This window comes from Urocitellus parryii, chromosome 12 (assembly GCF_045843805.1).
Source record: "Urocitellus parryii isolate mUroPar1 chromosome 12, mUroPar1.hap1, whole genome shotgun sequence".
NCBI lineage: Eukaryota > Metazoa > Chordata > Mammalia > Rodentia > Sciuridae > Urocitellus > Urocitellus parryii.
In genome coordinates, this window is record NC_135542.1 from 74,668,445 (window position 1) to 74,683,134 (window position 14,690).

The 14,690-nt window shown below is 38.8% G+C and overlaps 1 protein-coding gene across 4 annotated transcripts in view; it reads right to left on the bottom strand.

Moving 5' to 3' along the window:
* Asb3 (ankyrin repeat and SOCS box containing 3) overlaps positions 1-14,688 on the bottom strand; it is a 129,844-nt gene extending 115,156 nt beyond the window's left edge. For 2 of the 4 annotated variants that reach the window (XM_026399879.2, XM_026399884.2), the window contains exon 1: positions 14,542-14,688. The gene's annotated coding sequence lies outside the window, so the exon portion shown is untranslated. Of the gene's footprint in view, positions 1-6,233; positions 6,301-8,490; positions 8,673-11,850; positions 11,917-14,541 lie in introns of those variants that run through there. The other 2 variants (XM_026399880.2, XM_026399883.2) reach the window with 2 other exon arrangements.
* Between the last annotated feature and the right edge of the window lie 2 nt (positions 14,689-14,690).

Consider the following 14,690-nt stretch of genomic DNA (forward strand, 5'->3'; position numbering starts at 1 on the left):
ATCTTAAGAGGGCCCTTGCTCTCAGGCTTATGGATCTGATATATAAAGTACTGCTACAAATTCTTCCCAACCTCTTATTTGTATCAAGAGGAAGAAGGGGAAAGAGGTAAAGAAAAAAAGCAAGAAAATAAAAATGGGGAGGGACATCAAGTTCCCTGCCTTTGATATGGATGCCCTGGACTTGCTGGGAAGTTCTTTGTCCAAACCTTGTAGGGTGTGAACCAAGCTCAGATGGAGTCCAAGAAAGGGGTGTTCTAAGGAAGATAAGCTAGAGCCACTGCCCTCAGACTCAGTCTTCATCATTATTCAATGCTGCAGTCTAAGGAGTTGCTCCCATCATCCTCCTCCCCACCTCCTTCTTATTCTCCTCTGGTCATGGTAAAGGATGACAGTTGACCTAAACAGTCTGACAAATGTGTCCCTGGGCCCTGGAGCCACACCTCCTCTCCAATCTTTTCTTGCATACTCCTGGCTGATAAGGACTGTACATCTGAACTTGGCCCTGCCTCTTCACATGCAGCATACTCCTTAGGCAAACAATTCTCAAGCCAGAGATCCATGTCCAACCTGTATGTACTGTTTCCACAGCTCCTCAGCCTGGCTCTTACATTATTCTTATGGGTCCTGGGAGAAGAGCTGCCCATCTCTACCATGCAATTCCTGTTGCAGCTCCCTTCTTAAACATAAATCCTGATAGAACATGTGGTATCTTTTCAAGGATGGCCTCTTTGGCTCTCCTTGAAATTTCATCTTCTTGGAAAATAAAAACATAGTTTTCTGGATGATAGCTCACTTCCTCCACATTTCCTGAAACTTCTTTTGGCATTCAGTTCAGTAGACATTGGGGATAAAAGATTTCTTTGAGTGTTGAACTACAGTAGGACAATCTTCATTGGGTTGATGATAAGTATTCCCTCAAACTACTGTTTCTCCAGGAAATCTTGAATACATATACTTTTGCTTCATTTGCTCTAGAAGCTCCTCCACAGGGTTTTTTGTTTTGTTTTGTTTTTAAATGTAGATGGACACAATACCTTTGTTTATTTATTTTTATGTGGTGCTGAGGCTCGAACCCAGGGCCTCGCACGTGCAAGGTAAGCACTCCACTGCTGAGCCACAACCCCAGTCCTCTTCCATGGGATTTTGATTAGGTCCCAATTGTACTGCGAAATTAGCCCAGTGCTTTTTTTATTTTTTTTAATTTTCTTAGTGATAGGTGGACCCAATAGCTTTATTTTTATTTCTTTCTTTTTATGTGATGCTGAGGATCGAACCCTGAGCCTCATGCATGTGAGGCAAGCGCTCTACAACTGAGCCACAACTCCAGCCCCAGTGCTTCTTTGTGAAGTCCATAATTACATACTTTTTTCTATTATTTTCAGGAATTGTTAACGTGTTCTTTAGCATCTAATTCTTTCTAAGTACAATACTTTTTCAATTCAAGAAATCTCTAACTATTTAAATGTGCACATTTCCCAAGAACAACCCTTAAAAGCTACTTTTTCCTAGTCTAGACATGACTCTGTTACCTTTTTTTTTCTTCCAGAAACACAGAGGTTTATTTAGGGAAGCAGATACATATCCAAGAAAGAACAGTGGCAATCTCAAGACAGAGACACCTTTGGGATTACACAAGGAATACACATCCAAGAAAGAATGTGGGCCATATTGAGAGTGAGAGATATGTTTCAGGGGATGACTCTGTTACTTTAAAGTGATGCTGTCATTGGGTGGGAGTTTTTTGTTTTGTGCTTCTGAGAGGGGAGAGTACTGGGGATTGAATCCAGGGACACGTTAGTACTGAGCCACATCCCCAGACCTTTTTATTTTTTAAGACAGGGTCTCACTAAGTTACTAAGGCCAGCCTTGAGCCTGCAATCCTCCTGCCTCTGCCTACTGAGCCTCTGGGATTACAGACATGTGCAACTGCACTTGGCTTGGGTGGGATTTCATTCTGCATGCATTCAAGAATATCCTCTTCTAACCAGGATTTGGTCATGAGGTGAAGCCATTTCAAGGTCTTTGGGTCTTTTAATAAGATTCAAGGCTCAAAGTTCTGTACTATCAAGGCTCGGCAGGTAAATTATTTCCACAAGTTCCGTACAGTGTTTGATTTTAGATTTCTGAATTTTCAAAAATTGGTTTCATCAGTATTTATAGCAAAGTCCATTCACACAATACCCACCTGACTCAGGTCTGTGTTCTCTGGGCTCCCTAGATGGCAGTTATAACTTTCTGAAGTTTTCATAGTCCAGCCAAATCCAAATACCTCTGAACAGAAAACATTTTACTTTTGGGATCCATTTATATTAGGATTTTTTTTTTCTCAGCTGAGGAGCCCTGAATTTAGGAAACCCCAATGTTTTATTTATTTTTTATTTTTTTATATTTTCTGATCATATACAAAGTATATTCACATCAATTTCATATCTTCATACATGTATACTTTGGATAATAAAGATCATCACATTCCACCATCATTAACAACCCCATGTCCCCTCCCTTCCCCTCCAACCCCTCTGCCCTATCTACAGTTGTCTATTCCTCCCAGGCTCCCACTCCCTATCCCACTATGAATCAGCCTCCTTATCTCAAAGAAAACATTGGGCATTTGGTTTTTTGGGAATGGCTAACTTCACTTAGCATTAACCTCTCTAATTCTATCCATTTACCTGCAAATGCCATGATTGTATTCTCTTTTATTGCTGAGTAATACTCCATTGTGTATATATGCCACATTTTTTTTTTATCCATTCATCTATTGAAGGCTACCTAGGTTGGTTCCAGAGTTTAGCTATTGTGAATTGTGCTGCTATAAACATTGATGTGGTTGTTTCCCTGTAATGTGCTGTTTTCAAGTCCTTTGGGTATAGACCAAGGAGAGGGAGAGCTGAGTCAAATGGTGGTTCCAGTCCCAATTTTCCAAGAAATCTCCCTACTGCTTTCCATATTGGCTGCACCAATTTGCAGTCCCACCAGCAGTGTATGAGTGTACCTTTTCCCCCACATCCTCCCCAACACTTATTGTTGTTTGTCTTCATAATAGCTGCCATTTTGACTAGAGTGAGATGAAATCTTAGAGTGGTTTTGATTTGCATTTCTCTAATTGCTAGCAATGATGAACATTTTTTCATATATTTGTTGATTGACTGATTGTATATCATCATCTGAAAAGTGTCTGTTCAGGTCCTTGACCCATTTATTCATTGGGTTATTTGTTTTGTTGTTTACCTTTTTGAGTTCTTTATATACCCTAGAGATTAGTGCTCTATCTGATGTGTGAGGGGTAAAGATTTGCTCCCAAGATGTAGGCTCTCTATTCACCTCACAGATTGTTTCTTTTGCTGAGAAGAAACTTTAGTTTGAGTCCATCCCATTTATTGATTCTTGATTTTAATTCTTATGCCACAGGAGTCTTATTAAGGAAGTTGGGGCCTAATCCACAAGATGGAGATTAAGGCCTACATTTTCTTTTATTAGACACAGAGTCTCTGGTTATATTCCTAAATCCTTGATCCATTTTGAGTTGAGTTTTGTGCATGGTGAGAGATAGGGGTTTAATTTCATTTTGTTGTATATGGATTTCCAGTTTTCCCAGCATCATCTGTTGAAGAGCCTATCTTTTCTCCAATGTGTGTTTTTGGCATCTGTCTAATGTAAGATAATTGTAGTTTTGTGGGTTAGTCTCTGTGTCCTCTAGTCTGTACCACTGGTCTACCAGTCTGTTTTGGTGCCAATACCATGCTGTTTTTGTTACTATTGCTCTACAGTATAGTTTAAGGTCTGGTATAGTGATGCCACCTGCTTCAGTCTTCCTGCTAAGGATTACTTTAGCTATTCTGGGTCTCTTATTTTTCCAGATGAATTTCATGATAGCTTTTTCTATTTCTAAGAGGAATATTATTGGTATTTTTATCAGAAATGCATTGAATCTGTATAGTGCTTATATTAGGATCATTGAAGCCCCATCCTGATTAGGTTTCTGCAACATGGAAGTTCTTCTCATCTTTTTTTGGGGGGGTGAGAGGCATGGGGGAAATATTGGGGATTGAACCCAGAGCCACTTTACCATGAAGCTATATCCCTAGTCCTTTTATTTTGAGATAGGCTCACTAAATTGCTGAGATCCTTGCTAAATTGCTGAGGCTGACCTCTAACTTGTGATCCTCCTGCCTCAGTTTCTCAGAGTTGCTGGTATTAGAGACATGCATCAACATGCCCAGCTGGGCTTTTTTACTCTTAAGATTCATTTTTCCTTTCTAAAATATTATACTTCAGTATCACTTTTTTGGTTGTTTTATTTAATTATATTGAAACGCCTCTTCGTAAATGGTTTACCTATAACAAACGTTCTTTAAAGAAAAAAAAAAAAAACTCCTCTTAACCTAACAATTTCTCTTATTCCAGCTTTCTTACTTTGACAGAAAAAATTTAACTAGTGTTCCAACTCCTTATCAACTCATATGCTTCTCCAATCCAACTTTACTCTGTTATACTTTGATAGGATTCTTAAGTGGTTTGGAGAGATTCTGCCCCCACCTAAAGCCCTCCCTGATCCCCTTTACAGGAATGAGATTCTTTGCCCCTAACCAGCAGGAAGAAGCTACAGAAGAATGACCATTGTCCCCACCCCTGGTATCTATAAAAACAAAAAGGGAGGAATATTGGCATCAAACCAATATTGGCATTAGACCAATATTGGCATCAGATTCGCCATTTGAGGTCAGGAGCCATTTTATCTAGAGGTTCCAAAGTTTCGATTCTGAGCAGTGCTACTTAACTTCTGGTAAGAATAGTGAAACCTTCAACCCCACCCAGCTTAAACTCCTAAGCAGTTTATGAAATTGCTTTTGCAGGCCATAAAGCTGCATACATGCTGCTGCTTTCCTTGGAGGGACAGCCTTGTCCATTTGCCTCCTGTTACCACAATAAATCTCTTGTGTGAGATTCTAGAGTGTGGTGTAGTCTCTGAACTTCGTGTAAACTCTGTGAGTGTCCTTTCATATTCCACCCAATCACTATAGTCTCAACTCTCCAATGACTACTTCCTGATTCAATTCAATGATCTCTGTTCTCTTCCTTTTTACCATTCTGACGCATCAAGCACTAGTGACCAAGCATAGCAGGCCTCTAAAGCGAATCAGGCAGAACATTTCATGGTCCTTCTATTTACAACTCTTTATCCCCTACTGGATACACAAATCTTGGGCTTCAATTACCATTTTTATTTTGATAGATTCCAATCTCTAGCCTACTCTCTCAACCCACAGCTCTATGTCTGACAGACAGAGGATGAGCTATACAAGCACAGAAACTTACTGTAATCCCAGCAGCTCAGGAGGCTGAGGCAGGAAGAGCATAAATTCAAAGCCAGCCTCAGCAACTTAGAAAAGCCCTAAGCAACTCAGGGAGACCCTGTCTCTACATAAAATATAAGACAGGGCTGGGGATGTGGCTCAGTGGTTGAGTGCCCTGGGTTCAATCCCTGATACCAAAAAAAAGCGGGGGAGAGGGATGTGGCTCAGTGGAAAATGCCCTGGATTAAGTCCCTAGTCACCCCCACCCCAAAAAAAAGAATAAAGAAAAAAGAAAGGGCTGGGGTTGTGGCTCAGTGGTCGAGCACTTGCCTGGCATGTGTGAGGCCTAGGCTCAATCCTCAGCACCATAAATAAATAAATAAATAAATGTCCATTGACAACTAAAAAAATATTTTAAACAAAAGAAATGAAGACAGGACAGACAGATGAAAGAAATCTGGATATGTACAATAAATATAATTTACTGCATACACACACACACACACACACACACACACACATCCATGCTATGTAATATATATCAAAAAAAAATTCCCCTTATCTAACTGAGTATTTGTACCCTTTGATCATCATCTCTCTGATACTACTATTACACCCCCTTATTCTCTGGAAACCACTATTCTATTCTCTGCTTCTTAGAATTTGATTATTTTAGATTACACATACAAGTGAAAACATATGACATTTTTCTTTATGGACCTGGCATATGTGATTCAACATGATCTCCAGTTCCATCTATGTTGTTATAAATAACAAATTTTCTTTTCTTAAGGGTAAATAGTGTTCCATTGCATATGTATGCTACACTTTTTTTATCCATTTATCTATTGATGGACACTTAGGTTGGTTTCATATCTTAGCTATTGTGAATAGTGCCTCAAAGAACATGGGAGTGCAGACATCTCTTCTACATACCGATTTCAAGTCTTTTGGGGAAGTTGAGCTCAGAGGCGCATGCCTGTAATCCCAGGGACTCAGGAGGCTAAGGCAAAAAGATTGAAAGTTTGAGGTCTAAGCAATTTAGCAAGTATTAGAACACCACCTAGGTTCAGGTAAATACCCAAAAGTACAATTGCTGAGTCATATGGTAGTTCTATTTTTAATTTTTGAGGACTTTCCATAATGACTATACTACTTTATATACCCACCAAGAGTATACAGGTGTACAAGGACAAGGGTGCTCTATCAGTGAGCTAAGCCCATTTTATTTCTTATTTTGAGAAAGGATCTTGCTAAATTGCCTAGAGTGGCCCTGAATTTGCAATCCTCCTACCTCATTCTCCCACATCACTGGGATTGTAGGCACACACTATCAAGTCCAATTCCATTCATAATCTTTTAATGCTCAAATAAATTCCAATAAATTTATTTTTTCTCAAGTTTTTAACAGAAGTCAAAATGAAGTCAGTAAGGAAGACTGGAAGCCTATCTGTTTTACAGCTTGAAAGTTACATGATGGTAAAGGTTATTGCTAGCTGGACATGGGGACACATGTGTGTGATCCCAGCAGCCTGGGAGGCTGAGGCAGGAGGATCGCAAGTTCAAAGCCAGCCTCAGCAAATTAGCTAGTCCCTAAGCAACTCAGTGAGACCCTGTCTTTAAATTAAAATTTTAAACGTGGGTGGAGGGGTGCTCAGGATGTGGCTCAGTGGTTAAGCATCCTTGGGCTCAATTCCTGGTACCAAAAAAACACATTACATGCTGTAGGAACTTTATAATAAATATAGCAAGAACAAGAGTTCTTACATTCTTTTCCTTGTCTCCAATTTCTTTTCTCTTTCCAGTACATTCTCTACTCTGCACTCAGGATTGTATAATAAACAACTAATCTGGTCAGTTATCAAAATACCTACTCACTGCATACAAAATAAATTCAAATTCTTTAGTCTGGCATTCACCTACCTAAATTAGGCATCAGTATATTTACCAAAATCTCACTTCCAATTAACATAACTACCATGCCCTAACCACACAGTTCTGCTCATCTTTTAAAACCCAGCACAAATAAGGAGACTAATGATATGTGAATGACGGACTAGTCACCAAGCCAACCAAAAAAATAAGCATGGTAGGCCACTATTAGGCTTATAAAATAAGCATGGTAGGCTATTAAGAACCACATTTGGTAGAGGGACCCACAAGAAAACAAATAACTGTTATTTAGTATAAAGGATGTGATATAAAATACAAGAAGAATGCTGGACACGGTGGCACATGCCTGTAATCCCAGCAACTCGGGAGGCTGAAGCAGGAGGACGGAACGTTCAAAGCAAGCCTCAGCAATGACAAGGCACTAAATAACTCAGTGAGACCCTATCCCTAAATAAAATACAAAAAAAGGCTGGGGATGTGGCTTAGTGGTTGAGTGTCCCTGAGTTTAATCCCTGGTACCAAAAAAAAAAAAGAAGAAGAAGAAGGAGGAGGAGGATAACCAAATTATTACTTCAAACAAGTAAGATCAGAAAACGCCTTGTAGGAAAAAAAATAGGTGTTCTTGGGTTAAGAATAACAGTTAAAATCTATGTAACAGTTACTATATATGCCATGTTCTATTCCAAGCACTTGACATACATTAACTCACTTAATTTTCATCTTCTTAGATATAAAAAGATAAAAAGTTTAAGTAGAACAAACGTAACAATTGTCATTAACTGAATACATACAACATGCCAAGCACTGTGCTAATCACTGAAAACAAAACTGAATTAAGGTTTTTAATTTAAATAAACAAGACATTGCAGTTATTTCATTTTGTACCTTAACAAGTAGGTTTTAACCCCAAAGAGTCTCACCTTTTTAAAAAAGGATAAAATTTTTTAAAAAATTTTTAAATAGAATAAAAGGATTAATTTAAATACCTACATCCTAAATCTATAATATAAATCAAATGTTTAAACAAAAATATGCTTTGCCCAATTTTCTCAATAGTACTCATTCAACAACTTCCTGTTTAAGACAAACGAAGCACTCTACTTCCTACCAAAATCCCACTGAACATTCTTTCTTCTATAAAGAAAGAATGCAGTTGGAATTACATTGAGAAATAATCTGGTGGAAAGAAAACTGCAACCCAGAATAAATACACATGCACATACATGTGGGAAGGCTACAGCAATATAGGAGAGACTCAGAGACAGACCCCTAAGACAGCAGAGTCTTGAGAGGTACCAACCTTAGAGACAGCAGGAATAGAAAGAAGGGTCTGTTGAACTTAAATCAGAATTAAAATATTTATATAAAATGTCCAAACAGGGGCTAGAGATGTGGCTCAAGCGGTAGCGCGCTCGCCTGGCATGCGTGCGGCCCCGGTTCGATCCTCAGCACCACATACAAAGATGTTGTGTCCGCCGAAAACTAAAACAAAAAATAAATATTAAAATTCTCATATTCATTCTCTCTCTCTCTCTCTCACACAAAAATAAATAAATAAATAAATAAATAAATAAATAAAATGTCCAAACAAACCTTTTACTACACTCCATCACCCATAGACAGTCTAGCACCAACATTATTGGCTTTTGGCTAAAATCACATCTGTTTTTGTTGTTGTTGTTGTTTAAATTAACAGTCTACCAAGGAAGTATTGGAGCATTCTCATACTCCACAACAAAACCTTCTCCTGGGCTGGGGACGTGGCTCAAGCGGTAGTGCGCTCGCCTGGCATGCGTGCGGCCCGGGTTCGATCCTCAGCACCACATACAAACAAAGATGTTGTGTCCGCCGAGAACTAAAAAATAAATGTTAAAAAAAAATTCTCTCTCTAAAAAAAAAAAAACCTTCTCCTTCTGTATTTAGGTAGAGGGTAGAAGGAGAGGAGGGAAAAGGCAACTCCTTTCTTACATTTCACCCAAAGCATCCTAAAGTGAAGCTACAGCTAAAACTCTGCTCACTTAGGAAAAGCTCATTATTTAAAAAAAAAAAAAAAAAGGAAAAGCTTTTAAAACACAAAAAGGATCGAAACAAACAACTGACCTGAAGGGATCAGAGCTATTTTTGAGAACAGAAGATAAATATTTTAACAGAAGGAAAGATTTATTTTGGATCATGATTTCAGAGACTTCATAGTCACTTGGTCCCATTGCTATGGGCTTGTGGTGAGGCAAAACATCACGGCAAAGAGTACCTGGTGGAACAAAACTGCTCACCTCATGGTGGCAAGCAAGCAAAGAGAGAGAGAGAGAAAGGAAGATAAATATTTAAAAGTTGTGTTATCCTCTAAGAAATTCATGAAGACGTGGCATCCATGAAAACGAGAAACTAAAAACCACAACACTAAAAAAGGAAATCAAAAGGAGAAGCCCTGTAAGACCAAATGCTACCATTTGTTAAGGTCCTATGCAAATGCCAAGACTATTTTATTGATTTCTACCCTTTCTACCTCTCACCCCTGCCAGAGGTAAACACCCCGTCCTATGAATGTCCACAATACTTTATCTGCACAGTACCTTTCTAACATACTTACTTTGTACCTTTTAATATAATTAGTTACATACAGGCTATATTCCTGCCTAGGTGGTAATGATTTGGGAGACTTAATCTATACTATATCACTTTTATAGTATCCTTAATATCTACAACAGTACCTCCAAACAATATGTTAGATGATAACTACAACTTGCTTGATCTCTGCCCAGAACTGCAGTGTTGCAGTTAAACAACACAACTAAGTACAGTGGCATATGCCTCTAATCCCAGTGGCTTGGGAAGCTGAGGCAGGAGGATCACAAGTTCAAATTTAGCCTCAGCAACTTAGCAAGGCCCTAAACAACTCAATGAGACCCTGTCTCTAAATAAAATACAAAAAAGGGCTTGGGATGTGGCTCAGTGATTAAATGTCCCTGGGTTCAATCCCTGGTTTAAAAAAAAAAAAAGACCAACTCCCTCACTGAGAGAAAAGGGTACTTCTGACAAATAAAGGGGAATTGATTTAGAATCTAAGAATCAGAAAGTTAAGTGAAATTTAAAATTGTATATTCTGTGCCATATATATATATATATATATATATATATATATATATATGAATGAAAAAGTCAAGAGACTACTAAAAGTAATATGTTTTCAAAATAACAAATTCAAGGCTAACTTTTGAATTGATACAAATTCAGCACAATCTTCCACAACTTTCTACCCAAAATCCTCTATGACGATAACTGACATACATAATAATGACATCAAGGCAGGGTAATATTAAGTGTATTAAGTGACTTATGACCATTAAAGATGAAATGCAGGACCACTTACATTAAAGGCAAAGTAGGTATTTACTACTTATATTGCAAATGTAATGAATAGCTGTATAAGTTCTGGAATGCAAAAAAAAAAAAAAGGTTCTCTGCTTATCCCTGAACATTTTCCTGTTCCACTGATATTTAAAACTTCATCATTAATATTCATGTTTTTTACTTAAGAGTCTAAACCAGTAGTTCTCAACCCAGGTCATTTAGCATGAGGACATTTGGAAATGTCTGCATTTTCGGTGTCACAAATTGGGGGGTTGGGGAGAGCCAAGGGTTGTTACTGGCGTCTACTGAACATAAGCCAAGGATACTACTAAACATCATAAAATACACAGGATAATACTCCACAACAAAGGATCACCCAGCCCAAACTATCAATAGTACCAAGATTGAGAAGCCCTGTTCTCAACTCTGCTAAAGTACAAAAGTATATGGTTTTTATTAATATAGACCTTAGCAAGTCTCCCATTTCAATCTACTCCAATCAGGCCTACCTTTCCTTGTACTCCTCTTCCATGATGCCACATTCAACCATCCCTTACATCCCAATACAGTTTCTCAGCAACATCTCAACCATTTAGCTATTCACTCCCTCCTTAAAACATTCCTTTCTCCAGACTTCCTTAATGTCTGTTTTCTGGTTTCTTTCTGCTTTAACTGGGCACACTTTCTTAGTCCATTTTGTTAATTCTTCATTGCTATTTGGAGATGTAATGACCTCTGTCTTCTCCCGCCCCCCCCACCACCACCACCTGTCTTTTTTGGTACTGGGGAATGAATTCAGGGGCACTTAATCACTGAGCCACATTCCCAGACCTTTTTTTTTTTTTTAATATATTTTATTTACAGACAAGGTCTCACTGACTTACTTAGGGCCTCACTAAGTTACTAAGGCTGTCTTTGAGCTCACAATCCTCCTGTTCAACCTCCCTTTGTCTTCCCTTCTTTATCCTCATTTTTCCCCTAGATGATCTCAGCTAGTACCATGGCTTTAACTACATTTACAGGCCAATAACCCTAAATTTAGAACTTCAGCCTGAACTTCCCCTCCCACTGAGTTTCAGAGTTATTTAACCAAATTGGATGTCTAACTGACGTGTACAACTTAACGTACCTAAAATTGATCCTTGATTCAGAAACTATTATTATTAATGTATAAATAAAGAGAAAATACATATCAGATAAATATTAACAACTGGGGAATCTAGGAGTTCATTACACAATTCTTATAGTTTTTATGTAAGTTTGAAATTAATTCATAATAAAAAGTAAAACAAGAAATGCTGATTCCTACCAGAATGCATTCTGTTCTTTTATCAGTCTTCCCTCTTTCAGTAAGCTACACCAGTTGCTCATGAAACGATATCTAGACATCATCATTGATTCATCCCTGTAAAATCATATCACATCTAATCTACCAGCAAGTTCAAGATATTCTACATGAAAAAAACTACCAAATCAGACCACTCCTCCATCTCTACTGCTACTAGCCTCCTGAATGATAAGTTTGCCCCATATTAGATTCCTAAGGCTGCTATAACAAATTGCCATAAACTGGATAGCTTAAAACAACGGAAATTGATTCTTTCATAGTTCTGGAAACTAGAAATCTGAAATCAAGCTGTCATGCAGAGCAATGCTCTCACATGTGCTCGTGCACTGTCTCTGAAAGCTCTAGGGGACGTTCCTTCCTTGCCTCTTCCTGGTATGGTGGTTGCTAGCAATCCTATTCCTTGGTTTGTAGAAGGATCACTCCAACCTCTGCCTCCCCCTTCACACAGCATTCTCCCTGACTACATTTTTCTCATAACGACACCAATCACTGGATTAGGGATCTCCCTATATCAGTATGACCACATCTTAACTTGAATTACATCTCCATTATATCCTGTTTCCAAATAAGTTCACACAGAGGGTCTGTGGGTTAGGACTTCAACATATCTTTGTGGGGAACACAATTAAATCCACAAAACCCCTTATAATCAGTTTTTAACACTTCCTATATAGGTTTTCTTTCACATAACCCTAGTTTCTCTGCTGCATTTATCTATGCCAGAAATCATCAAGTCTTCTTAATCATAAACTCCACTGAAAGCAGACTCAATCTCTACAGTCCCAGAGAGTAAAACAGACCATATAATTTTTTTCATTTTTATTAATCAAAAACACCTTTTTGCTTTCATGGTTTTAGGACTTCCTATCTCATTAAACACCAAGCTCATTCAAATACTCCCCTAAGTTTTCTATTTTTTTGTTGTTGTTATTGTTATTCATTTAAACATTTATGAGCTGGGGATGTAGCTCAGTGGGTACAGTGTTTGCCTTGCATGCATAAGGCCCTGGGTTCAATCCCCAGCACCACCCAAAAAAAAAAAAAAAAAAAATGTACATTTAAACATTTAATCCAGGCTAGAGGCACAGCTCAGTGACACATCACTTGACTTGCACAAGGCCCTGGGTTTGATACCCAACACTCAAAAAAACAAATAAATAAATAAATACCTAATTCATTTGGAATTATTCTTTATTCACTTTGTATATTTGAAAAATAGGTGTCACCTCAGGTGATTACAATGTAAAAAATCTACCACCCTACGAAGTTCTGATGTACTCAACATAAGCTCACATACTTCCCCAAGACATAAGCAGCCTTCTCTGAACTGACCCCCTCTTCCTCTATAGCACAGTCTCCTGCTGCTGATTCCATCCTACCCACCCTTCTCTCACCAAAAAGCCCTAATGGACCATCTGGGCCAACTTATGCTTAAAATGTACTTCCCCATCTGCCTAACAAACTTCTATAAATTCTTAAAATCTCCAGTTGTATAGTCATCTCTCCTAGAAGACCTTTCTAACCACCATAAGTTTCTCACTTTCTTTTTTTATCTCTACCCTAACATCCTTATACTATATAATTTATAGTAGTACCTGCCTCATAAGGGTTATGACATAATATATAAAAATTTCTTATTTAAGTACTTAGCACAGAGTAAATGCTTAAATAAAGATTAACTAATTTATTACTACAACACTAGTTTGCAATTATTTGTTCAATCTACCTTGCTGAACTGTGCCATCTTTACCAGTCTCAATGGTCTGACATACACACACTAGCATTAAGAAATGCTAAGCAAATCAATGAACAACATTTGGATTCAGGAACAACAGAAGCTGCCCTTAATACTGTGGATTCCTTCTGTTAAAAGAAAATTTATAGAGATGAAAATGAACTATTCTTCCTTTTTTATTTGGCTTAAATTTGGGAAGAGGGCCATGCAGTCTTTAACAAATTTAGCACGACAGTCTAGCTTCTCTCACTCTCCAGCCTGAGAATGATAAGTAGTCTATGACCAACACTGTACAACCTATTATGGTGGAAATTAAAACAGATAATGGCATTTTTTTAAGAGAGATAGAAGAAACCAAGACATTTTTTCTAATTTCAGAATGAGTCTGGCGCGACTTAGCTCATAACTTCACATTCACCTGGCCCTGACCCCTTCCATAAAGAAATGTGTGAAACTTCCATGATAAAATAACATTTCAATCCTGGATTGGAGGAGCCCCACGTGAGGTAAAAATGCAGGGGTTGCAATGTCTAGCTGCCTTCCCCCACCAGAGTCTCGGTCCATGCCAACTCTGGAGGACCGTGGTATTCTTGCCGTGGGGGACAGCAGGTTTTTTCACCCCAGGTTTCCCAAAACCGCCCTGCGCGGTCAGAAGCTACTAAGAACTGAGATGAACACGTCGCACAGCAGAAGAGGCGGAGAGAAGGTGAGTATACAAATAGAAACGAAAAGCAAAGTGCAGATGACTGTGTCCCTCCCACTTCTCGTCGCTACCTAGAATTTTCTCATCTCCGGAACAGCACCCGTTTGGCTCTCTCTCTTCCTGCACTCAAAATAGTGCGGGCCAAACCACCACCCACCCACTTGGAAAGTCGCGCAGGAGGCCAGAAGGAGAGGCCGGCGCCACTAAAACTCACCGGCTCGCCGCGTGCGGCCAATTCTTTGCCGGAAAGGCCGGTCTGAAACCAAGTCACGGGGAGTCGGGTCCCCAAAGCCCACCGCATTCGAGCCCTACTACCAGGTTGCAGTTGCCGGAAACCTCAGAAACGCAACGGGCGTCCCGGCT